Genomic DNA, 24,341 nt, shown 5'->3' on the forward strand with positions numbered 1-24,341 from the left:
GTGTGGGTAGTCACTTCTGTGTCTTCTCTCCAGCCACACTCTGAGTTGCCAGATAATCCTGAAGTAGGGACATAGCTGGCACTGGACCACTCCCTCTGGCTGCCAGCTGTGCGGTGACAGCTCCCATCATAACCCCACAGGCCCTGCAGTCCCTGGGTGGTTGGGGGGGCTGCCCTCTGTCTGCATTTCCTCACTAACCATTCCCACCTTACTTCCCCCCACCATGCCCCGCCAGGCACCTACTGTTACCTCCCCTCCTCTGAAGCCACTCAGCTCAAGGTCATTGCAGCCCCCATCTTGCCAAGTCCCATGGCCTTTTCTTGGTCCTCCTCTTCCTTGACTTGCTGTGTTTAGCACTGACTTTTTCTCCCCTCCTTGTGAAACACCTGCCTGGGAACCCAGGGCTCTCCTGCCTCTCAGACCACTCATCCTCTGCCTCCTTTGTGAGCACTACCCCCAACATCCCACCCCACCATGCCCCCAGCTGTAACTGTTCCAAACACAGAGCTCTGCTCTTCTCTCCCCAACTATACTCACTCCTTGGGTTATCTCATTTAATCCTGAGGCTTCAAATATGATTTACATACTGATCTTTCCCTCAGCTCCAAACTCAGATCCAACTGCCAACTCCACACCTGGATGTCTAATGAACATCTCAAAGTCAATATGTCCAAAACATTACCCTTCATTTCCCCAACCAGACCTACTAGCCCAGCCCACACCCCGGCCTCTAGTCTTCGGCTAGTCTCAGTAAAGGGCAATAGCATCTACCCTGTTTATAATAAAGACTATGACTGAATTTTGTCTCTGGTTCCTAGAAGGGAGACTGTAAATCCTTAAAAATTTCCCTAGTGATGGGGGTGTCTTTTGTTGTTCATGAGCCCCTGGGACTACATCTGAGTTTATGCTAGTAGGCTGAATCAGGATGGGTGCTAGTCACCATAAAGATCATTAGCCGTCATTAGAGGATTGGGGCTCTGAGCCAGGGGAGGGAGGATGGAGACTGACTTTAGTCATGTGGCTAAGCAATCAGCCAATCATGCCAACATAATGAAATCCCAGTAAAAGCTCTCAACACTGGAGCTCAGTGAGGCTTCCTGGTCGGTCAACAATCAATGTGCCAGGAGAGCAGACAGGTCTTTGGTGGGACCCTGCAAGACCTCGCCCTATGTATCCCTTTATTTGGGTGGTCCTGATCTATAGCCTTTATAATAAAACTGTAAATGCAAGTAGAGTGCTTTCCTGAGTTCTGTGAGTCATCCTAGTGAATTTTCCAGCCAGAGAGGGCTACAGGAGCCCCCAAATTTATAGCCAGCCCATCAGAAGTGTGTTAGCTTGAGGACCCCACTTGTGGTTGGCATCTGAAGCTGGGGCAATCTTGTTGGGAACTGTGTCCTTTAACTTGTGGGGTCTGTGCTAACTCTGGGTGGTTAGGATCAGAGTTAAATTTCAGCACCAAAACTGATGTCAAAACACACCCCAGGAGGCATCCATTCAGAATGGGGCCACTTCTCCCCACTTCCACGGCCACCACCATCTCTCACCTGAAATACTCCAGTCTCCCGGTTCCACCCTTATGCCATGCAGTCTCCCCTCTGCAAAGCAACCAAGGGCTTTCTATTCATGTGCAAGTCAGTGCCCCTCCCCTGAGTCCCCACCTCAAAATCTCACATGCCCCATCCCACCTGGAATTAAGGCAAAGTCCTCATGATCTAGCCCCTCACCAGCCTCCCAGACCTCACCGCCCACTGCTTGCTGGCCAGCTGCTGGAAAAGTTCTCACACTGATGATCTGCTGTCTCCAAATCTTTTGCTTTGCCCCTGGCTCTTACAAGGATTTATTTACATAGATGTGGAAGGAATTACAACAGGGTTGTACAGTTCAAACAGTTTGAGCAAAAGGAAAAAATGAAGGTTTTATTAGCAGGCAACAAACAGATGCTCTAAAAGCAAAATGTGCCAGGTCATTTATTTCAAAAGTTACCATGAGACTAAAGACAAAAAACACAATTGAGAAAAATGCACTGAAGGCAGACTCTCCTAATTTGGGTTTTGGTTCTGTCTCTCCCATTTCTGAGTTGTGTGACTTTGGGCAAGTGGCATCCTCTCCCTGAGCCTCAGTTTTGTTATCTGTGGAATGGGAAGAATACTAATACCTCCTGGCCTGTGTTCCAGCATCACCATGAGGGTCCCCTGAGAGGCAGATGGGAGAAGGCTGCTCCAGTATAAGTTAGTTTTACTCCAGTGTTAACATCAATCAGGGAAGGAAGTCCCAGGACTTTTGGACAAGGAATAAAGAATCAATACTGAGGGGATATCTAGGAATAATTGTGGATTTTCAGTCTCCTACAAAAGGTGCTGAGAGAAGAGATTTTGCTGAGTCAGAGGAAAATGCTAAACCCAGTTTTTCTGCTTTGTGGGTCAGATTTTCTTAATCAACCATTCTCCCCCAACAACTCCAGGATGCTGGGCACAGTCCTAGGTCCCAGTTTGGCCTCTGGGCCTAGAGCAGGCAGCCCCTTCTCCTCTCTGGTCTTTGAGGTCCTGCCATCACTGCTGGCCTATATGCTGGTGTCACTGTGAGTGACAACCCCATTGAAGGACTGGCAGTTGGACTGCTGGAGCTCAGTGTGGGGTGACAGTGTGGCAAAAACAACCCCAAATATCTCTGCAAATGTCCTCTCTGCCCTTGCTTAAATCCACGCCTGGAGTCATCCTTGCTCTCTCTTCTTGTCCACATCTTGAGAGTCATTCTCTTCTATCTACTTCTCATCATCCACAGCCACCATCGAGGCAAGGTGACCACCGTTTCTTGCCTGGACAACTGCATCAGCCTCCCACTGATCCCCCTCCTGCTCCTAGCCATCCATACTCAGCATAGCTCCAGCCAGAGCAGTCTTTTAAAAACATAGATCTGTTCACATTGCTCCCTGACTAAAAGCCTCTGGTGAATTCCTGATGTTCTTAGAGTACAGTCCAAAATCTTTTTGACAATGGTGGCCTTATGATGCTGTCCTCTGACCTTCACCTCTCATCTCACCAGTAGCCCCCTTGGTCTCTATGTTCTAGGCATGCTTGGCTTCTGCGTTTCTAAAGCTTCTCCCTCACCGCAGGATCTCTGCATAGGTGATGCCTTTGCAGGAATCTCTTTTCTCCTTATTTGGGCTTCCCTTTACCTCACTTTCATCTTGGTCCATCACCTAACTTCTATGACCTGCTCAGACATTTGCATCCTCATAAATCCTCCAATTTTCACCTCAAATAAGCACCTGCTCCAGGAAGCCCACCTCGATTCTGCCACTCCTCCCCCACCCTCAGGCTCTCCTAGCAGACTGGGGGCTTCACAGCATTCATCATTTTATCACTACTATTTTGTTACCCACTTTAGGCTGTAAGCTCCATGAGGGTGGGGACCAAGTCACTCCTCTCTCACCAGTGCCACACTCATGATAGGAACTTGATAATTTGTAAAATTTTACAGACTCACCTTGGAATCACTTTTGAATCTCTTAAGCTCCAACTACTTATGCAGCTTACATCCAATCATTGACTCTGTCATCAATCTTACCCCACCCACACTCGCTGAGCACGCAATTCTTAACCCAGTGAAGCTTGGCAGTGAACAGGGAGAGGTGCAGATCCCCATGACAGGCTATGTCAGTGCTCTAATGGGCAGCTAAGCCCAAGAAGAAGTCTCTGTCTGGAGGTTAATATAAGCTTCAGCGTAGAGGGGTTCCATGAATGCAATGCTTAAGAGCTTGCCATGCTGGAAATGAAACAGAGAGAAGGGCATGGAAAAAGGCCCAGAAAAATGAAGTAGTACAAACATCTTCCCAAGTCTTCCTCTGCAGCTCTGCTTCCAGAACTTACATTGAGACCCTCATCCCAGCACTTCAGCAAAGACTGCCTAACTAGATTTTCTGTTGCAGTCTCTCTTAACTTCTGTTCTCATTCTGCTCCACCTTTGCTCCAGAGCCTGCTGTAGCTCCCTACTACCTTCCACTTAAATCTAAGGTGCCTGCCATCGGATGCCTACCTCAGCCTCTCCCCAGCTTTCACACTACTCTCCAATCTAATAATCATTGTGTCTACTAAACTCAACACCCACAACCTTCCACACCCAACTTGCCCACCTATTCCTTTTCTCCACCATTGATTTGATAAATCAGTTTCACCTTTGAGTTGATTCTTAGAGTTTTAGTGTCCAGAAGTCCATTTGAATGATTTGATTGTTCATAGCTCACTTGCTGATTCTCACTATGGTAGATGTGCTTGAAAATTTCCTAATAAAATTATCTTTTTGTATGTTCAACTCTTTCTTTTGCCTTGACCTTGAGCAGCCAATCTGTGGTGGCTGGACACAACCAGGAACGGTCCTACCATTGCTGCTGGATCTTGCTGGAGAAGTGAGGGGCTTGCATTCAGTGTCTGCATCATGCCTCCCTGAGGAACTCCTAAAGGCAGGGACAATGTCTTCTCCATCAATATCCCTGCTTCCACTCGAGCTTCAAGCTCTGTGCTATGCAAAATACTGGCCACGGTCACTGGGAAGAGACTGTCCCTGTTATAGGCTGAAGTGTGGACCCCCCTCCCCAATTCATGTTGCAGTCCTAACACTCAGGATCTCAGAACATGAGAGAGTTTGGAGAGAGTGTCTCCAAAGAGGTAATTATGGTAAATGAGGTCTTTAGGGCAAGGTCCTACTCCAATAGACTGGTATCCTTTTAAGAAGGGGAGATTGGGAAAACAGTATGGAGTTTCCTCAAAAAGTTGAAAATAGAGCTACTTTATGTGCAGCAATCACACTACTGGGTATTTACCCCAAAGATACAAATGCAGTGATCTGAAGGGGCACATGCACCCTCATGTTTAGAGCAGCAATCTCCACAACAGCCAAGCTATGGAAAGAGCCCAATGCTCATCTACAGATGAATGGATAAAGAAGGTGTGTGTGTGTGTGTGTGTGTGTGTGTGTGTGTGTAATATCACTCAGCCATCGAAAAAATAAGATCTTGCCATTTGCAATGACATGGATGGAACCAGAGGGTATTATGCTAAGTGAAATACCTCAGTCAGAGAAAGACAATTATCATATGATCTCACTGATATGTGGAATTTGAGAAATAAGAGAGAGGATCGTAGAGGAAAAGAAGAAAAAAATGAAATAAGACAAAACCAGAGAGAAAGAGAAACCATAAGAGACCCAATCTCAGGAAACAAACTTGAGCGTTATTGGAGTGGAGGGGGATGGGAGGGATGCGGTGACTGGGTGATGGACATTGGGCAGGGTAAGTGTTGTGGTGAGCATTGTGTGTGTGTAAGACTGATGAATCAGAGACCTGTACCCCTGAAACAAATAGTACATTATATGTTTATAAAAAAACAAACAACTAAATTCACCTTAACAACAAAAAAAAGGAGAGATTAGGACACAGCACAGACAGAGGTATGACTGACTGTATGAGGACACAGGGAGGAGGCAGCCTTCTAGCCAAGGAGAGAGACAAAAGAAACCAAACCTGCTAACACCTTGATCTCAGACTTCCGGCCTCCACAACTGTGAGACAATTAACATCCTTCGTCTAAGCCATCCTGTCTGGGGTATTTTGTTATGCCTGTTTTAATAAACTAATACAGCCCCCAAAACCAGCTCTCAGACCCACAGTTCAAGGGATGGAAGAACACTGTGTGGCACTGACCTTGGTTTTGGTTTAAAAAAATGTTTTAAGGAAAAGAATGCTTCAGAATAAAAAGTAACAATATAACAATCTTTCCTGTACAGCAGACTGGCAAAATGTACACACACACACACACACACACACACACACACACACACACACGGGGTGAGGGTTAGAGAATTTTTTCTTAATTGTAACTGCTCTTTGAGAAATAGGGAACATTCCGCTGTGGGAAATTAGAAATGCAGAAAAGCACAAAGCAGAAAATAGGTCGCCTGTTACCCCCGCCGCCCCCCACCCCCCGGCACTTTGGTATCTGTCTCTCCAATCTTCTTTCTCTCTCTGCTCTCTACCTTGCTTACTTGTTTCTATCTACCCCACTTTTTTTTAATATAGTCAGGAAGAATTTGGGAAATTGTCTTTTCACTTACCACTGAAGTACGACCATTTTCCTTAGATTATTAAAAATTCATCTCAAACTGTATTCAGTGGCTGCCCAGAATCCTCCACCATCTGCATGTGTCAAAATGGGCTCCCCCAACCCCCAGCTGCTGGATACTCACCCTGTTTTCTTCTTTTTTAACAAACGTAAATAATGCTATGATAAACATCCTTGTAGATAAATCTTTGTATACATCTTGGGCTATTTCCTCAGGGCAAATTTCCCAGAAGTGGAATTCTAGTTACTTACATTCTGAAAGAGGAAACTTTTTAAAATTCTTAAAACTCTCTAGTCAGTTATGCCACTTTAGGGAATTTATCAATTTCTGACCACACATATTAAAAGCTCCCTAGAGTCTGCGTTGTAATTTTAGACATCTTAAAAAAAAAGAAAAAAAGGAAGAAAGAATAAAGAAAACCTAGGTTATCTGGCCAAAGTCAATGCAAGAGAGTGACGTCCGTCCCTGCCTCAATGCAGTTGCCCTTCAAGTGAGAGCCTGCTTTCTTAGCAAGGAAAGGGAAGAAGGTGGGGCTTTAATTGAGGGAACAAACCAAGTCCACCTTATTTTTGGAAAAAAAAAAAAAAAAAAAAAAAAAAAAAAAATCATGATTTGGCTCGCTAGCTTACCACTGCAGCAGAATAAGAGGAGGAGGCCATGCTCACCTCTGACAGCTCCTCAATCCTTTCCCAACATCACCTTTTGCCTCTCCGTCAAAATGTATCTGTCCCACGTCCCAATTTCCCGAGGCCCAGCTACTGGCTAGAGCTAATCTGGTCAGATAATTTCTACAGTGAACATAAGAAACCATGGGTCACTAGACTACCCCAGATAGCATTCGGGGGTGGCGATGGGGAGAACATCAAAATATCATGTGCTTGACACATAAAACAGACAACACAGGAAACTCAAATTGCATATAATCTTGCAATTTGGAAATAACCACTACTAACCTTCAGTTGACATTTTGGTGGAAGCTTCCAAAGCTTCCTCATCCTCTCCCAACGAGTGACACAGATGGTGATTTGGGCAGTGTGACAGGTGGGCAGGAGGGGATGTTGGGTGGGGAGGGCTCTACTGATCACACTCTATCGGATCATACCCTGGGGCAACTGCTGATTCCACCCAGGAGTAAAGCCAGCTCCACATACAGCCACCCAGAGGAAGGATGATTTCTCCCAGGTTGCTGGGGAAGTAACGGCCCCAGGACACTGGCAGGGAATCAAGCTGGCTTGTCCCAGAGAACTCCCAGATAGTCCCTCAAGCAAGGGGCTCTGTCTCCAAATGTTTGTTTGTAAACAGATGGTCTGGAGTTGAGGGCATGCTTTCCCAGGGATATCATAGTAGTATCCATGGTATCCAGAGGACTCACCCTCCCAGCACAGGGGCCAAAGATGGCTCTCCCAGAGCCAGCTCCGCACAAATAGTCACTAAGCTACCAGAAATGTCCTTGGCAGACCCCCAGACCCTTGTTGCCCCAGGTCCTACCCAGGCTGCCCCAGCCTCTATGCAGGGCTCCTCCTTCTCAATTCCCAAATCAAAAAACCCCTCAGTGTGGCTGACCCCAGCAAGACAGTAATCAAAAAGTAATCAGATGGCATTAAAAGATACTAATGTATGAAGGACTGATATGATAGTCCTGTAACCCACTCATGAATATTGCTCTTTATGGCAAAAGACCATGTACTAATCCAGGCACACCTGCATTTTGGCAGAATATCCCACCGAGATACAGAGGTCACACGCAAGCCCTGTGCGGTACTGGGAGGAGGGGAAGTCACATTTATGAAATAGGCCCAAATTGCAGCTTCAGCTCTGCTTCTGGTTCCCTCCCCCTCCACTGCTAGCTCCCAGTTTTTGGGGAGCTACTGCTCAGAGCTCTGGTGCTCGGAAGAGGATTAGGAAGAGCTGGGGCAGACGTGCAATAGGAGTGGGGAGAGTGGAGGTGGTAAGACACATGGTCAGCAAACCAGATGTTGCTAAACCAGGTCCAGTAATGGTGCTGAAGTATGTGCCCAGGTGTGAGTGGGTCTCTGAGTCCCCCCAGGTGAACCTGGGGTTTTGGCTCTCACACTCACCTATCTCCTGGGCTGCTCTCAGTCTGCACTCCGGGTGTGGTAAACCTACAAGCAAACAAGACCAAGATCAGAAAGGTCAGAGGGGCTTGTATTTTCCAGGTCACAAACCAGTGGCCAGATTCAGATCTGGTTGTTTAAAATTTAATATTTGAACTGATCCCAGTATTTAGAAACAGGGATTTCATGCACAAGTCCGGCTTTCTGACTCCTCTGGGGACAGCTGTACCTCTGGGCCACAGGCCAGCAGGCTGGCAATGCGCTGGAGCCACGTCAGCTGCCTGCTCGGGCCCACAAATGCTCCCTAATCCCAGCCTATCTGGCCCCCGTGAGTGCTTAATGGTGCCGTCCCTGCTGGGGGTCTGCTGCCAGCCAGGACCTGCATAACCCAGGTGTGCTCCTCTTTCAAATCGGCTGTAGCTGCCTCCCCTCCCTTCCCTTCTCCTGCTCTAAACACATGAGCCAGAAGTTCAGAGGGAGAATGCCAGGTTGGTCTCTGAGAATAATCAAGGGTAAGATGATGGCAATCAGATTCCAGAAATGGTTTTGATGGGGGCCCTACTTCATCCTATCCTGAATCCCTTTCCTGTACCCTTGCTCTGCAGCTCTGGGGGAGCTGAATCAGGCAGGATACTGAAGGCTTCATAAAGGACCTCTTCACGGAAGTGGGCAAGAGTGGCACAGTTTCCCTGGGGGGAGCAGACGTGGGGATTCTGCTCCCACCACCCCTAGGGCATGGGAAGTGGGAATGGTTTCTAGACCCAGGCACAGAGAACATTCTTTTTTTTTTTTTTAAAGATTTTATTTATTTATTTGACAGAGAGAGATCACAAGTAGGCAGAGAAGCAGGCAGAGAGAGAGGAAGAAGCAGGCTCCCCGCTGAGCAGAGAGCCCGATGCGGGGCTCGATCCCAGGACTCTGGGATCATGACCTGAGCCGAAAGCAGAGGCTTTAACCCACTGAGCCACCCAGGTGCCCCCACAGAGAACATTCTTGACAGGAGTTGTCACCTGGTATCAAGGACTGCAGCCACCCCACGATGATCCTGAGGGAGACAGCTGGAGACGAAATACCCTAACCCTGCCCCCCTCACTTTATATCCTGCTAGAGCTCCCCATTGGTCACAGCCAACAGGAAGCCAGAGAGGGGAGGAAGTGCACTGATGACTATAGGTCATCGCCTAGGGCACAGGGCAGTGGCAAGAGGGTGGAGAGTTGTCTCAAGGGGCAAATGGCAGATGTCCAGCACAATGGTCCTGCCTTTCTGTACCCTGTTCATCCTCAAGATGCACATCCTTCAGGCCCTGAGCCAAGGCTAACCAGGTCCTACCAAGTGTCAGGGGCTCAGTGCCACCCTAATGACTATTAGCTGGCATCTCTCTGTTCTGCTCACCTGAACTGAGCCCTGCTCGGCCACCCCACCTCCCCAGAACCTGGAACCCGGACTGCGCCCTGAGGTCCTCTTGCCACCTCTGCCTGTTCTCTTCCACTGAACACCCTTCAAATTCCTCTCACTATGGAGCCAGACTGCCCCCTTCCTGGAAACACAGCCAGCCCAGAGTTCACAGAGATCCAGGAGCAGAGCTGCAGGGAACCCACAAGCATGAGGCTGACACAGAATAGTCATGGAGATGAAGTAGCCACCTGAGAACGCCCCTCCCTAAAGATCTTTCGGGAAAAACTTGAGCCTGACAAGAGGCAGCCATGTGCAGGATCTCACAGAAGCCAAAACCAGAACTGACCCAGTAGATCACCTGCTCTGGCACCTGCTTCGTACAGATGGAGAAACTGAGTCCAAGAGATGGGTGGGCTTGCACAGGCCACAAAGCCACAAAGAGGCAGAGCCAGTGTTTTGTTCGCCCACCAAGCTATCCCTTCCCCTTGGCCTGGAATACCCCAGGGCTTGGCCAGGCCAGGAGACTGATGTCAGCCTGGGCTTGCTCAATAGTGATTTTACAACACTGAGGGATACCCAGTTCATTTATTCCTTGCCCCAACTACCAGAGGCAGCTACTGTTAGAATTCATACGCTACAGATGAGGAAGTTGAGTCCCAGAGAAGTTATGTAATGTGTCTTAAACCAGCACAGGAGGTGAGTTCTGGAACAGAGGCAACAACATTGACAATAATTAAAATAACTAGCAACAGGGACTAGGATGCTTTCTCTAGGTTGGCCCTATGCTTAAGTCCTCGCACATATTATCCCATTAAGGTTTTGTTTGTTTTTGCTTGTTTTTTTGTTGTTGTTGTTTTTGTTTTTTAAGCTGGAGAGTTTCTATTAACTTTACACTTGGCTAAAACATGGAGGATGTATCAGATCTGTATTGCCAGCTTGAGACATAATTGACATATAACATTTTGTAGGTGATAATACATTGATTTGATACACTTACAAGCTGCAGAATGATTGCCACCATGGGGTAAGTAACATGTATATCTGGATATCCTGTCCTATCATTGCCATTTCTTTTTTGAAGTGAGAACATTTGGGATCCACTCTTAGCAACTTTAGGATCTTGAATGGCTACGACTAGCACCGTTGTTATTTCAAGGCCTCCTGACCATTTTGTTCCATACATTCACTTTTCTGACCCTCTGTTGGACTCTCCCCAATGCCCTCAGGTCTTAGGAGGCAGAAAGCTTAGGACTGGCCACCTGTCATGCCCAGTATCCTTCTGGTGATGTTCAAGGAGCTTCACCCCAGGCTCAGCTGGACCCACCTGCTTCCCACCCAAGGCCCTGAACTCATGCACATTGTAGCAAGGTCTGGAGCTCTGGGCAGCCAGTCATGCCTCATCAGTGGTGCCCCCGTCTTCTCCAACAGAGACTGTTGAGATGAAAGATTGATGAGCAATCTGTCCTTGCTGGTGAATTTTTAATTACGGAAGAAAGGAGACCGACCCCATCCCCTGGCCCAAACCAGAACCTCAGGGAGAATGGTTCTTCGGTATAAACACTGTTAAAATTTCATCCACACTGACAACAGGTATGAACTCTGCATCTAAGTTTTTTCTGTCCATAAATAAAGGTGAATGACTGAGATGGAGAGTGATTGGTGGGGAAACCAGCAGCCCCTCAGCATGGAAAATTCTGTACTGACATGAGGGGAAGTGAGACAAGGACTCTAGAAGGCCTGGGGTGAGTCTGGACACAGGGGTAGTAGGTATAGGAGCATGAAGACCATGCCAGCTATCAGTCTACGACTCCTGCCCTTCTAAATTGCAGGTGACCCCACTTCACACCCTGGATCCTCTTACGGTCAACAAGCTGAGAAGGGGCTGAGCTTGAAACACGGCTGCTATGTGGGGGCTCCAACCCCAGCCTTGCAGAGACAGGACAGACCTGTCACTGTCGGGTCACTGCCCTAAGACAGCAACACGCCTGTAGAATTATCTATGACTCCGTCAGCCCAATTTCACAAGTGACCAGGAAAGGGAAACACATTCAAGTTTCTGCTTCATCATTTACTGGCCCATTTTCTTGAGCAAGTCACTTCAATATCCCAAGCCTCAGTTTTTTCTTCTGTAAGATGGGGATAGAAATAGCTACTGCAGGGGAGGGGCAGTGGTGAAGGTAAAATGGAAAGGATGCAGGGAAAACACTGAGCACCATGTCTAGTACACAGTGAGTTTCTGAAAAACGCTGACCATGCAAGGAAGAATAAACCACCAGCTCTGCTCTCTAACTTTTATAAACTAGTGAGGATCTCACATTGGCTAAACTAAAACTTTCAAGAAAGACTGGAATATGGGCAAAATGATTCTACAAAACATCTGGAGTGAGAATTTTGGGGGAGGGATCATTTTGCTACCCCTGGGGGTAGCAACCAGGGGAGGCTTCTCGAAAGAGGGTACCTGGAAAATACACCTCCAAGGACTTCCACTCTTTGTGAATTCAGGGACCAAACTCCAGTGGGAAGTCTTTCCCAGCCAGAACTTCTCTCTATGCAAATTGGGTGTCAATTATGGTGTTATCTGATTCTCAGTGATAGTTCTGTTTAGTCAATAAAGTCACAAGTCATTAGCTCCCCAGGGGTTCTGGACTTTCTAGCTCATATCCTGCCTCCTCTAGTAATCTTTCCAGGATTGCTTCAGTGCACGTGGATCCTACTCTTCTCATGTGCCACTAGCACCCAAAGCCCAAACCATGCCCTGCTTATATGGAAGGAGCCCTGGGTTCTAGTCCCAGCTCAGCCCCCGGCTCGCTGTGAAATACTGGCCACATGCCAGCCACTTGTTGGGCCTATTTCCTTGTCTGTGAATAAGGTGATCAGAGTCCCTCAGAGTGAGCTTTGGAGCTAGTAGTCTTTTGAGAGACTCCCTAAAACAGGGCACCATGTTTCATGCTACAGTCCTCACCTTCCTTATATATTCCACAAAGCAGCGAACACATGAAGGCTCTGATGAAGTCCCGCAACATAGAAACTAGTGTAGTTTTGCTTGACCCAGAATTTTCCAAACTAACTTTATCTGAACCTTTTTTGGAGTAACATCTATTAATGTCTCACAAAACTAGCATTCCTCAGCATTCACTTTGGGAATGCTGGCCTGAAAGATCTCTCAAGGATACCTACGTGTACTGCCATTTGGGGACTCAATAAGAATCTGGAATGTGGAATTTCACCCTGAGTCACTTTTCTAAAATGTCTCTGCTCCATTTCTGGCCAAGATATAAGAGCACCCTTCTCTAACTCCTACGACAGGCACTGTGTCTAGACTTCTTGCACTGTGATGACAGATGTGTCTCCCATAAGCTTTTGAGTGAAGAATCATATCTGGACACTGGTATGTCTCAGAGCTTGATAAACGCAGGGCCTAAAGCACACAGTGTGTGCTCAATAAATATTTTTGAATACAAGGTGATAGTTAAAATATTGAACAAGTGATATGGCCCTGAGGGCTAGCAAGAGGGACACCAGCTATAAACAACCCACAGGGCTCCCCTGACTATGCTTGTTAGTCAAACACCAGCCCTGGTGGAAGGAAGGAAAGAAGGAAGGAAGGAAGGAAGGAAGGAAGGAAGGAAGGAAGGAAGGAAGGAGAAGGGAAGGGAATGGAAGAAAGAAACAAAGAGAGAGAGGAGGGAAAGAAAGGAAAGGAAGGAAGGAAGGAGAAGGGAAGGGAAAGGAAGAAAAAGAAAGAAAGAAAGAAAGAAAGAAAGAAAGAAAGAAAGAAAGAAAGAAAGGAAAGAAAAGGAGAGGAAAGAAAAAAAAGAAAGAGGGAAGGAAGAGAGAGAGAAAGGAAGGCAGGCATGCAGGGGAGACCCACCTAAGAGACAGTAACTATTAACTAGAGAGAAAAAGCACTTTCTAAGGCAATGCCCAGTGCTGTGTTTTCCCCCTTCTGGGCAGTTCTGGCGTGGCCTTTCCCATCTGGGGGTGGGGGCTAGGTGGTGCAAAGATGACCCTTCTCTGCCATGGCACCAGGCTGGAGCCAAGGCCACATGAGAAAGTGGGCTTTTCTGTGTCCCTCAACAGAGCTGGCAGCAGCTTTAAGATTTCAAATATCCTTCTGAAATCTGAATCAAAAATGGAACATTTTTTTTTCCAGTAAATAATACCCCTGATGTCAGTAATGCTGGAGAAGGCTCAGCAGCATCCAGAAATTCAGAGGTAAGGACGTGTGGGGAGCCATCAGAGCACAACACAACCCAAACCTGGGTTTCCTGTCTCCACCCACCAGGCCACCTGCCTTCCAAGGGTGTGAAGACTTAGTTTGTCACTTTAGGCCTTGGCATGAGTGAGAGACACTGTTTTCTGATCATACCTGTTAATGCTACAGGGAAATTCAGAATAGCCATGGGCTGGGGACTCTACACTGTCAGGGGCTTTGGGGACCCTAGGTTCAGGATGAGGGGTGGTGGAGATGTGGTGGAGGAGTCTGGTGGCGGAAGGTAAGATTAGAATGGGTCAGAGCCCTTTCTGAGTGACGGGCAGCAACTGAATCCCGCCAAGCTCTGGGATGGGACAGCTTCAGATTTCCATATTGGTTTCCCTCCTCAGTCAGGATTTGAAGCAGATACCACTGGGTTTGAGTTACATGGCTTCCTGACCTTTGACTCCTGGGAGGCTTGTGGGGGAGGTGTGAGTTCTCAGGAGAGGCCAGGCCCAGGGCATATGGGGAGGGCTGAGAAGAGAGTGGCCAGGACAGCAGCTGGCTTGATGCTTCCAAAGCAGGGTTTCCTGCTTTGGGGCAGGAGTGGCCCCTACCCAACTCCACCATCTTGTGATATTGAAGCAGACTGCAAGGACGCTTCTCCCCAAGGAGTGGCTACTCTAAGGGGAGAGTCTCTGCTGTGTCCTAGCTTACGTTTAACAGCTCTCCAGAGCTTGCTAAGTTCTCTATCAACCAAGGAGATCTGGCCTCCTTCACTGAGAAGCAAGGTCTATGCAGAATTTAACAACATTAGCAGTTTGCTTTCCTTTTTCAAGTATTTTTATGGTTACTTTCTATTTATGAGAGCTGTTACCATTTTTTTCCATTTATGGTAGCAATAAGGCTTCATTCTAAAATGTATTTTGGTTTTAAAAAAGAGCTCATTTGAATAAAAACATTAAGTACTTTTCAGTACAGGTTATCTCATCTATAGGTGTGAAGGGAGGTATATGAATGACTGAGTCTGGGAAACATTCATCGAGTCCAACTTGCTCATACCACCTATGGGTAGGCTGAGCCCAGATGGGAGGAGCCTTGCCCAAGGACACAGAGCCAATGAACAGCAAGAGCTGGGGTGATGCACTCAGGGTCAGGGTCTCCAGATTCTTTCTGCCTAGTTATCTCTTCTTTTTGAAGCTGAGCTATCAATACTTCCTTAGTGTAGCCCTCACAGTGCAGAAGAAATGTGGCTTTACAGATCTGCTGTCTCTAGGGTACCGGGGGTTCTGCAGAGACCGGAACCGAGACTCTTCTTCTTTTTATTCCATGGAATAAACTAGTGTTCAAGGGTCACAGAACTGGTGTTCAATGGGACTCTGGTAAAAGGGTCAGGTGGGTGAATGGGTGAGGGGAAAGACAGATAAGTGGGTACATGGAGATATAGATGGAAAGAGAAGGGGATGGGTTGGATGGATGGATGGGTGGATGGATGGACAGATGGACAGATGGATGGATGGGTGGAGTCAGGTAAGTGGAAAGATGGAAATATGGAGACAGGCAGATAGGTGGATGGACGAAGATGTGAATGAATAAATTATTTGGCCAATGACTTAGGGTATCCCTTCTTTCTTCAACCCATCCAAGGAGAACTAGCAAAATTTTCTCTAAGATGAAAGAATTAATGGTGAAATTTCAGATACCATGATAAATTGGTAGAGAAAGAACATTTTCCTGGCATCTTGACCTCAAGGCAAAGATGAGCACTAATAACCAGAGAAGTCAGAGCCTCAGCTTTTCAAACTCACTCTCTGATCTTGGGTGAATTCCCTCCCTATCCTGGGCCTATGTATCCCCATGTGTAAAGTGAATCCAATGAGTCCCACTATCTCAGCATCCTAGGTACCCCCTGGGGAACTACGAGGCCAAAACATCCCCATGTCCAATGCTGCCAGCAGGCACTGCATCCATCAGTTGGATTTGGCTTCCTTAAGAGGTGAGTACCTTTCTGCAAAGTGTTGTTCTGCAAAGGCGGCCAGACAATCAAGGAGTCCCTTAGAACAAAAAAACCCACGATGCCTTTGAAACCAGTATATTCCATCTTGCTCTGCTTTTGAAACCAGTGTATTCAAAGGAGAAAACATCAGAAAGGCTGGTAACATGAAGTCAAGTCCTCAGTCCCCTAAATGATGGATCCCTTCACATATACAACTGTCATGTGTAGGGTGAGGGTGATCCAAAGGTGAAAAGACAAAGGAAGGGGTAACGTGGGAGGCTCAGAGCACAGATCTGCCAGGCCTGGGTGCAAATCCTACCCTTGACCCTTCTTAGCTATGCACCATTTTTTTTTTTTTTTAAGATTTTGTTTTATTTATTTGAGAGAGAGGGAGAGGGAGATAGAGAGAGAGCATGAGCGGGGTAGAGGGCAAGAGGGAGCTGGAGAAGCAGACTCCCCACTGAGCAGAGAGCCTGACCTGGAGCTTGATCCCAGGACCCAGAGATTATGACCTGAGCCGAAGGCAGACACTTAACCGACTGAGCCACCCAGGTGCTCCTTAGCTATGCATCCTTCAGCCACTTCTCCCATCTCTCTGTGCCTTGTCATAATTTTCTTTCAATATGGGGACATATTAGCTAGCTCTCCACTTTGTCAGATGGTTGTGAAAATTAGAGCTCATCCATGTACATGGTTAGGCTCCACAGATGTTAGCTCATAGTCCTTCTAATCTGTGAGCTGCAAGGGATGCCTTGTCCAGTAAATCTTAGATCTTGACCAGTAGGTTTTAGCTGTTTGCTCATTTACTAAGTTTATTGAACATCTACAATATGGGGACTCAGTAGGGAGACAAGGCAGCCCTGATGTCTGACCTTGCAGAGTTTAAAGTCTGGGAGATGATCATTTACCACATGGTCATTCAAGTAAATGTGAAACATTAGTGATACATGTTCTGTGAAGGGGAAAATGTAATGGGGGGGGTACCTATGTCATGGAGACCACTTTATTCTGGGGTTGTCAGGGAAGTGACTGGAGCTGAGACCTGAAGGACACACAGGCTATGAGCCGGTATAGGTGTTGGAGGTGGAGGAGTAGGTAATGGGACAGGGAGAGAGGTTTAGCAAGTGCAAAGGCCATGTAGCAGAAAGGGTGCAGTGTGATCAAAGATCAGAGAAGAAGCCAGTGTGGCTGGAGCACAAAGCATGGGGCAGTGTGTTATCAGATAAAGCTGAAAGCAAGGACAGGGCCCTGAGCTCCCAGAGACTCATGAGCTATAGCAGGGCCTTCGTTTTTTTCCTGGGGAAAATGGGAAGCCATTAAAGGGCATAAAGTTGAGGAGTGAGGGGATCAGTCACTGCAACGTAGAGAATGGATGCAGGAAACCCAGAGGGGAGGCTGACAACAGTGAGGCAGTCACGCCACTGTCCAGGCAAGAGACAATGGTGTCCCAGACTGGGTGGTGACCAAAGCAGCTGAGAACAGCTGTCATCCAAGATCTGGCAAATAATTAACATGCAGGGGAGTGTGTCTATGAGGTCTACTAAGATTTCCCCTGTCTCCTTTTAATGTGGTTGGTCTCTCAAGACACTGAAACTCAATATCAGCCCCAAGGACCAAGGCAGGCCCTCCACAGAGTCCTTGGTACAGGACAACTCTGGTCCATGCAATAGATAAGGTGATACCATTTACAATGCCCACACACAGACTTTACAGTTTTCAACCATCTTTCAGAGCCTTATCTAATTTGATCCTCAAAACCACTCTCAAGATGGGTGAACTCCAAACCCCAACTTCTTTCCTCTCTTTTGAAGAACAAAAACGATAAGACACCCAGTAACCACTGCTGTCTAGTAGATTCTCATTATTAGCAGTAGTTATGTCCTATAAAGTCTCCACGAACACCGAGTTAGTGAATAGCCAACCACTGCTCCCAGGGAAAGTGTAGGGTGAGGTTCCCAAGAGCCTCACTTCACAGTATTTTCATCAGCTGATCAATGCAGAACTTTGTTTTATGAGTGTTTGTGTATAAAGACACCTTATTTAATATCTACCGCAGATTTGTTAACATTAAATTCACGAACAACGGCACCGTACCTCATGCCTGAATGAACATCTTCCCACACATGCATTTTCTCCACAAGACACACCACAGCCTTCTGGGCTTAGGAACACTAGCCAACACTTCAGCTCTGTACTCGGGGGCCCTTTTCAACAGCCACATCACCAACAAAAAGTGCAAAAACGTGAAAAACTGGCACCAAGTAGACCACAAAAAAGCCCAGTTGTTCCCATACAAGAGCTGAAACCAGAAGGCGGAGTGACACATTGTTCAGCCTCAGCTAGGAACTTGCGCACTGAAAAATTTTCCCTGCTCTGCAGCTATCTTCAAATGACCGCAAGAGAACCCTGAGTATTGATTTGAGGGTTACAAATAAATTTCACTAAGTAGGTGAATAAATAACACAGAATCTATGAAGAATGACAATTGGCTCTATATACCATTCATTGGCTGACAGGACACATTTTCTTTGGAGGCCCCCATGTGCTATGTGCACCCCCTTTGGGTGCTGGAGCATGGGATGCAGAGCGGGCTCAGGGCGCGGACTCTTTTCGCGGAGCTGGAGCTGCCTGCCAGGCATAGGGCAGTCTTGCCGCAGGCAGCTTCTTGCCTCCTCACCCCGTGGGAGGGGCTGCTCTTGTCAGAGGAGATGGGGGCAGGCAAAGGGTCCCACAGCTGGGAAGTAGCCCAGTGGGGATGAAAACCAGGGGCATTTCCTCCGGAGTCCAGCTCCACATCCCACACCCTTAAGCGTCGTCTGCACACCCGCATTCTAAAAACCGTTTTCACACCAGATTTCTTCAAACTCTGTTCATTTTCCCCTTCCTGCCAAGTAAGCAGTTAAACTCACAAACTATATTAATCCCTGGCATAGTTCATTTAAACAAAATATTGCCAAGCAACGAAAGGCAGAAATCCTCTTATGACCCACATGGGTATTGATGCTGTGCTTTGAGGGAGGGCTGTGCCGCTTAGCGTCTGATTGTAAACCCACCTGAATCCTGGACAAAGCATCCAGGCAGGGCCGGGGTGGGACAGGATGGGATGACCACTTGCCGTGGCGGGGGTGGGTGGGGGCTGCTGATTGCTTGCTGGCTTCACTGTGAGTCTCCTGGATCTTCATAGACAACAGAGGCAACACACAGGTGCTGGACACTTTTTAGTGAAAACCAGCTTTATATACCTGACTATTTAACTCAAGCCCCAAATAGTGCATTTAAGACTCTAGAAAGCACTTTCACATCCATGGCTGATTTCACTTCCCTCTAATTGAGAGGTAGGTGGTGACAGTAGCCCAGTTCAGAGATGAGGACAGTGAGACCCACGGGAGGGGGGAATTACTTGCCAGCATCACACAACTAAGCAGGAGACAGAGTGGGGATTTGATTCCATGCCTTTTGTCTCTCAATGACACAGTCTCTCGATGGTGTCCTTGGGTAGAGAAAGGATACTTCTTTCCTTTAAGCTGCTCAACTCTACATGGGAAAATGTTTCAGAAGGAATAAAGCTGAAAAGGAGGGGTAAGGAGTGATACGCCCGACTCCTTGGCCACATGGATTGGTTTGGCAGCCCGGCCTTGCCATGGCTCGGGTGCATATCCTGGTTCGAATCACTTACTCTATGCCTCAGTTTCCTCACCTGTTAAGTTGGAAAATAGTATCTGCCTCAGAGAGTGGTTGGAAGGATTAAATGAGTCAATATTTGTATAGTGCTTAGCACAGAGTTTGCCATTTAGTAAATGCTATATATAAATACTTGTTAAAAATGCAAAAACTTAACCTAGGCATAAATCAGAAAGGAAAAGCATTCGCCAAATTTGTTGTTACCCAGAATTTTGTTTCTTAATTCAGTTGAGTTACATGTTAATTTGTTGTATTTAACACTACTATTAATAACCAAGTGGCAATTCCAACTTTCCTACCTATAGGAACCTCAGATAGGAACAGAGTTGTACTACAACTTACAGATGAGGACTTCTGAAGCTCAGGCAGGTGAAGTGACTTGCCTCAGGTCACAAAGCTGGTAAGCAGCAGAGCCAGGATTCACATCCATCTGAATCCTTATTGCTCCATCCAGCAATAAGGCCTGTGCTGTTAGTCACTCTGACTCCAGGTGAATCAGTGGTACCCAAGCTCCAAGTTAACTGGGATGGGCTCCTGGAGGTCCAGGCTTTGGGAGAGAGGGTCTTTGCCAAAAGGCTGCTGTAGACATAGTGGGACAGACCCCACTCCCACTCCCAAGCTGGTACAGGGCCTGGCAGCCCAGAAGAGAACCCATGGCTCCATATACCATGAACCATGTGCTCTGCCTCTCTTAAAGGGGGAAGCACCGGATCCACTGCAGTCTGAGCAACAAGGAGCAGAAATAGCTCCATGTCAGACATAGCTTCAGGATTAAAATTGCAGACCACTCTTTGGAAGACATACTATCAATTTCCCAGCATGTTTCTTATAGGAAACGTTTTAGGAGGGCCGTATTTCTCTGTGCCCAAAACTAAAATATCATCCCACATCCGGAAGAGAAAATGGACTTCGAAGTTGATGTGAAGTAGGCCTATGCGGTCCCCTGCTTGGATCAGGAGACTCAGGTTTGAGGCCTGGCTCAGCCACTTCCTTGCTGTGTGATCAAAGGAAAATCCTCTCTCTCTCTGTGCCCCATGAGCTGTGGGCGGCGGCCTTGGACAGACTTCAACCGGCAGATGATTTTTTTTGTTTGGCTTGAAGAGAGCCTTAAAAATTTGAAAAATTATATATAAAAGTGCAGATTTCTGGATTTTCTTAAAAATACAAATACCTGGCTCCAGGATCCCACACTCCTACAAGTGAATCACTGGGCGGGACTGAATGTGACTTTTTTCCTTAGAGGGTCCGAAGTCCCACCACTCCCCACTGTTAGCCCCACCTCACACAGCATGGCGTCTGCCTGGCCTTGGGGATATTTGAGGTTTGCCACTTCTGGGTTAGGTCAATATTCTCTGTGGGTCCTTCAAACACTAATGTTCACTGGTTTTAAGAGTATCCCTCCACATTAGCTGTCGTTGTTTGGAGGCCCAGTGGGAACAGGGACCTTGCCTCACTCTCACCCTGGTTACCCCAGGGCCTGGCCCATGGCAGGTGCTTCATAAATCTCTAATGAAATACTCTGAGACTATGATAAACTGGAATGAGAACTGAATGAGTCAGGAGGGCCTGGCTTGAGCTCTGGCCCTGCCACACAGGGACACTGGGCATTGACAGGTCCCTTCCTCTCTCCTAATCCTCTTTTTGCATCTAATGTAGATGTTCTGCCAGGCCCCCTGCAGCTGGCTCAGGTGACAAGGCCCTGCAAATTCTAGGACATTGAGGTTCTGGCTTGGTCCCCCAATGTCACTGGGCCCTTGTGCTGTGATAGCCCAGGACAGTGAGGCCCTGTAGACCCATTATTCACCTCTGTTCCCTGATCAGATCTCCTGCTCTCCTCCTCCCCATACTGGCTGGCTGGAGGGCACAGCCCTGCCATGAGGCCTGGCCCCACTGGGAGCTGTGGGCTTCTGGAGAAAATAAAGGAATTTAAATGCAGGTAGTAATGTCTTTGTGTGATTTCTGACTGGGCCCTTGGAGACCCGGGCTGAGTCAGGGCCCCCTGAAATGAAGATGATAAAAGGCAAGGATATACAGGAGCTGGGTAGGACCAGGGATCCTGAACAATATGGGCCTGATGCTGGAACCCTCTCTCTACCACTTCCCAGCTGTGTTAACTTGGTGGAATGACATAGCCTCCCTGAGCCTCTCTCTCCTCATCTAGAAAACAGGGATTCTAATCACTATCTTACTGGGTTACTGCAAGAATTAAATGAATTAACATAGCTGTATGCTTTATAAATGCTACTTCTACTCTACTCCTGCGTCCTAAATGTTCCTGCTGTGCAATGATGAAATAACATAGGATAGGATTCCCTCCATCCATATTTGCTACTCCTCCCCAGAAGCAATATATTTTTCTTTTCCAAATCCCACACTCTGGAAACCTAGTACTGACTGATGATTTACTCTTTGAGGTCAACAAGCTTTGTTTGTTCATAGACATGGACCAATACTGAGACCTATTAGCCTTAACACTTCAGCATGAATTTGTTCAAATCAAATGCCTTCTTTCCTGAGGGTAAGACACGGGGATGGGGAATGTAATGAAATGAGGACACAACATGGAACCACGGGCTCTTCATAGGGGCTACTGGGTGGGCAAGAAAAACTGGAAACCTGCCAGGAGAGGCTGACTAACTAAACCTTTAATATTCTAGCATTTTATGGAAAATAACCCTAAGGAACAAAGCTTAAACAATGTGTATTCTTGGGCATCTGCCAGCAGCTCCATGAGATTCACAGTCCAGACTTCGTTCTACAGTTGTGGCAGGGTAGCCCAGTTGTTGTCCATCCAATTACCCTTCTCCTCACCTTCTCCATGCTGTCAAGACATAGCAAGACATTTTTATGACTGACATTCACTTTCCCACACTCCCTCCCAGCAAAGGGTATCTTCTGACCCATTCTTTAAGACTTCTGCTGGAGGGGTCCCAGAAAAGATTTCTTTCCCCAGTACAAAGACAGAGATACAAGGAGAGCCCTTCTTCCTTGCCCTCTTCTTCTTATCTTTGGATGCTTTCCTGTGAGGAAGTAAGGCCTGAAGCAATGGCAGCCATTTTGCAGCCATGAGGCTGACACAATGAGATGGCACTGGATCTTACTGAATCAACCTGGGGAGCTTCCACTACCAAGCATTTACTACTTTAGTACTTCCTTATATGTCCTGTTACTTGCAGGTGAAATGCTCCCTCCTCATGCTCAAGGCAGCTGAGGCCATTTGACCCGCTTGTAGACAACTTGGGGTTAGCTGGTAATTGCATGGCAATACCATGGCTTCCATATCTGACATAGCACTGTATCCCAAGGTGACCCTACTGGGGGCTCTGTCCATTTCATCCTGGGAGATATCACCAGGGATGGCCCATTCCTCCACTCAAGTAGTGCACATTTCATGGCCAGATGCACCATACTGGCCCCTGACCCCATCAGCTTAATGATCTCCCAATGCCAAAGAGTCCCAGGACCTTCTCTCTGTGGCCTTGAGGAAACATGTTTTGGGGGATCATTGCTACCTAAGGAAAATATAAAACACCCCTTTTGGAGCCTCCAGTCATAGTCTTTGAAGGTTAAGAGAACCCAGCACAGGCCATGTGAGTCATCCCCCTGCCTCCAGAGGGATGGCCTGTTCTCTCCAAGGAAGCATACACGATATCATATCATGCCAGCCAGTTTACCCAGAAGGACTCCTGTCCCCAGCAAAATACCTCCCTTGTGTATCTCCTAGGACCAAGAGCTCCACATGCTATGCCTTTTATGTAAGGCTTTGCCCTCTGCCAGAATAACAACTGCTCCATTTTTCCTAAGAATGAGCTTCAGATCAACTCCTTCAATGGGCAGGTTTGGTGGGGAAGCCCCGTTGTATGTGGAGCAGGGGCTCTTTGTCAGGGGGCTTGGAGGTTTGAGTTGGGTATACCAGGAAGACACAGCAATGTGTCAGCTTGAGGCTGTCACAAAGGAGAGGGAGATGACCCCTCACATGGAAACTAGAGGAAGACGAGCCCTATATGATGGAGGACAAGGCCTTCCAGTACTTCCAGGACTGTGAGCTGAGTGTCCACAGAAATCAGTGAGTACCCACTGTCCTCATGGTGTGGGAGGCAATAGGGTATGGTTGGGACTGAGCCGGGGGTGGCTTGGAGAGTGGCCACCACTCAGCTCATGGTTGCCTGGGCTTTTACATTTTCAAGAGAAGTTAGAAATCCAGATTTTTCCATGACATCACTCAGTTTGGGGATTTTGGCAACTAATTCCAGTTCAAAACAGCAGGCAGGATAAGGCAATATACACAAAATTCAACATGTGTCCACAGGATTAGCCCGAAGACCTCCAGTTTGGAGGCAGTGGTTTAGAGTTTTGGTGGTTAGTGCTGTAGGTCAAGTAATCAGGAAGCAGCTCTAAAGGCCGCATGTGGTCTCCCTCCCTTCACCAATGACATCCTGAGGACACAAGGCAATACGACTTTCTGGCTCTTAGGTGTGTATGGTGGTGAAGTTTCTCCAGTATACTCATGTGCCACTTCTTGCCCTGTCCTGAGACTCTGAAGCCCACTTTATCCCTTCCCCCTAAACTCTCCAGTGTTCTAAGCACTTGGGATTACAGGGATAGACAAGAATCGGAGGCTGCTGTCTAGCGCGGTCTGTGATTTGGCCTTGGTGGAAAATTCCACCAGCTCCTCCCAGGTAGCGTTTTGCATGCAGTGACAGCACAGAATCCACAGGCATCCTTCTATAAAGCACTGCTCTTCCCTGACAAGAATGGTGCTCTCTCGGTCATCCTCATTGATCCCTGCCAGCTTTGCTCTGACCAGACAAGGCAGACCTCTGCAAATGGTCCCCTGGGGGGCTGTTTCACTGAGTGCTCCTTGGCCTCAGCTCAGAGAGAT

At 47.4% G+C, this 24,341-nt stretch overlaps 1 protein-coding gene across 2 annotated transcripts in view; it reads right to left on the reverse strand.

Annotated features, from left to right (window-relative positions):
- Positions 1-24,341, reverse strand: part of ATP2B2 (ATPase plasma membrane Ca2+ transporting 2) — a 363,982-nt gene that overhangs the window by 272,634 nt on the left and 67,007 nt on the right. For both annotated transcript variants that reach the window (XM_032841666.1, XM_032841665.1), the window contains exon 2: positions 8,196-8,240. The gene's annotated coding sequence lies outside the window, so the exon portion shown is untranslated. The remainder of the gene's footprint in view (positions 1-8,195; positions 8,241-24,341) is intronic.

This window comes from Lontra canadensis, unplaced genomic scaffold (genome assembly GCF_010015895.1).
Source record: "Lontra canadensis isolate GAN:19392208 unplaced genomic scaffold, GSC_riverotter_1.0 scaffold124, whole genome shotgun sequence".
In the NCBI taxonomy this organism is placed as follows: domain Eukaryota; kingdom Metazoa; phylum Chordata; class Mammalia; order Carnivora; family Mustelidae; genus Lontra; species Lontra canadensis.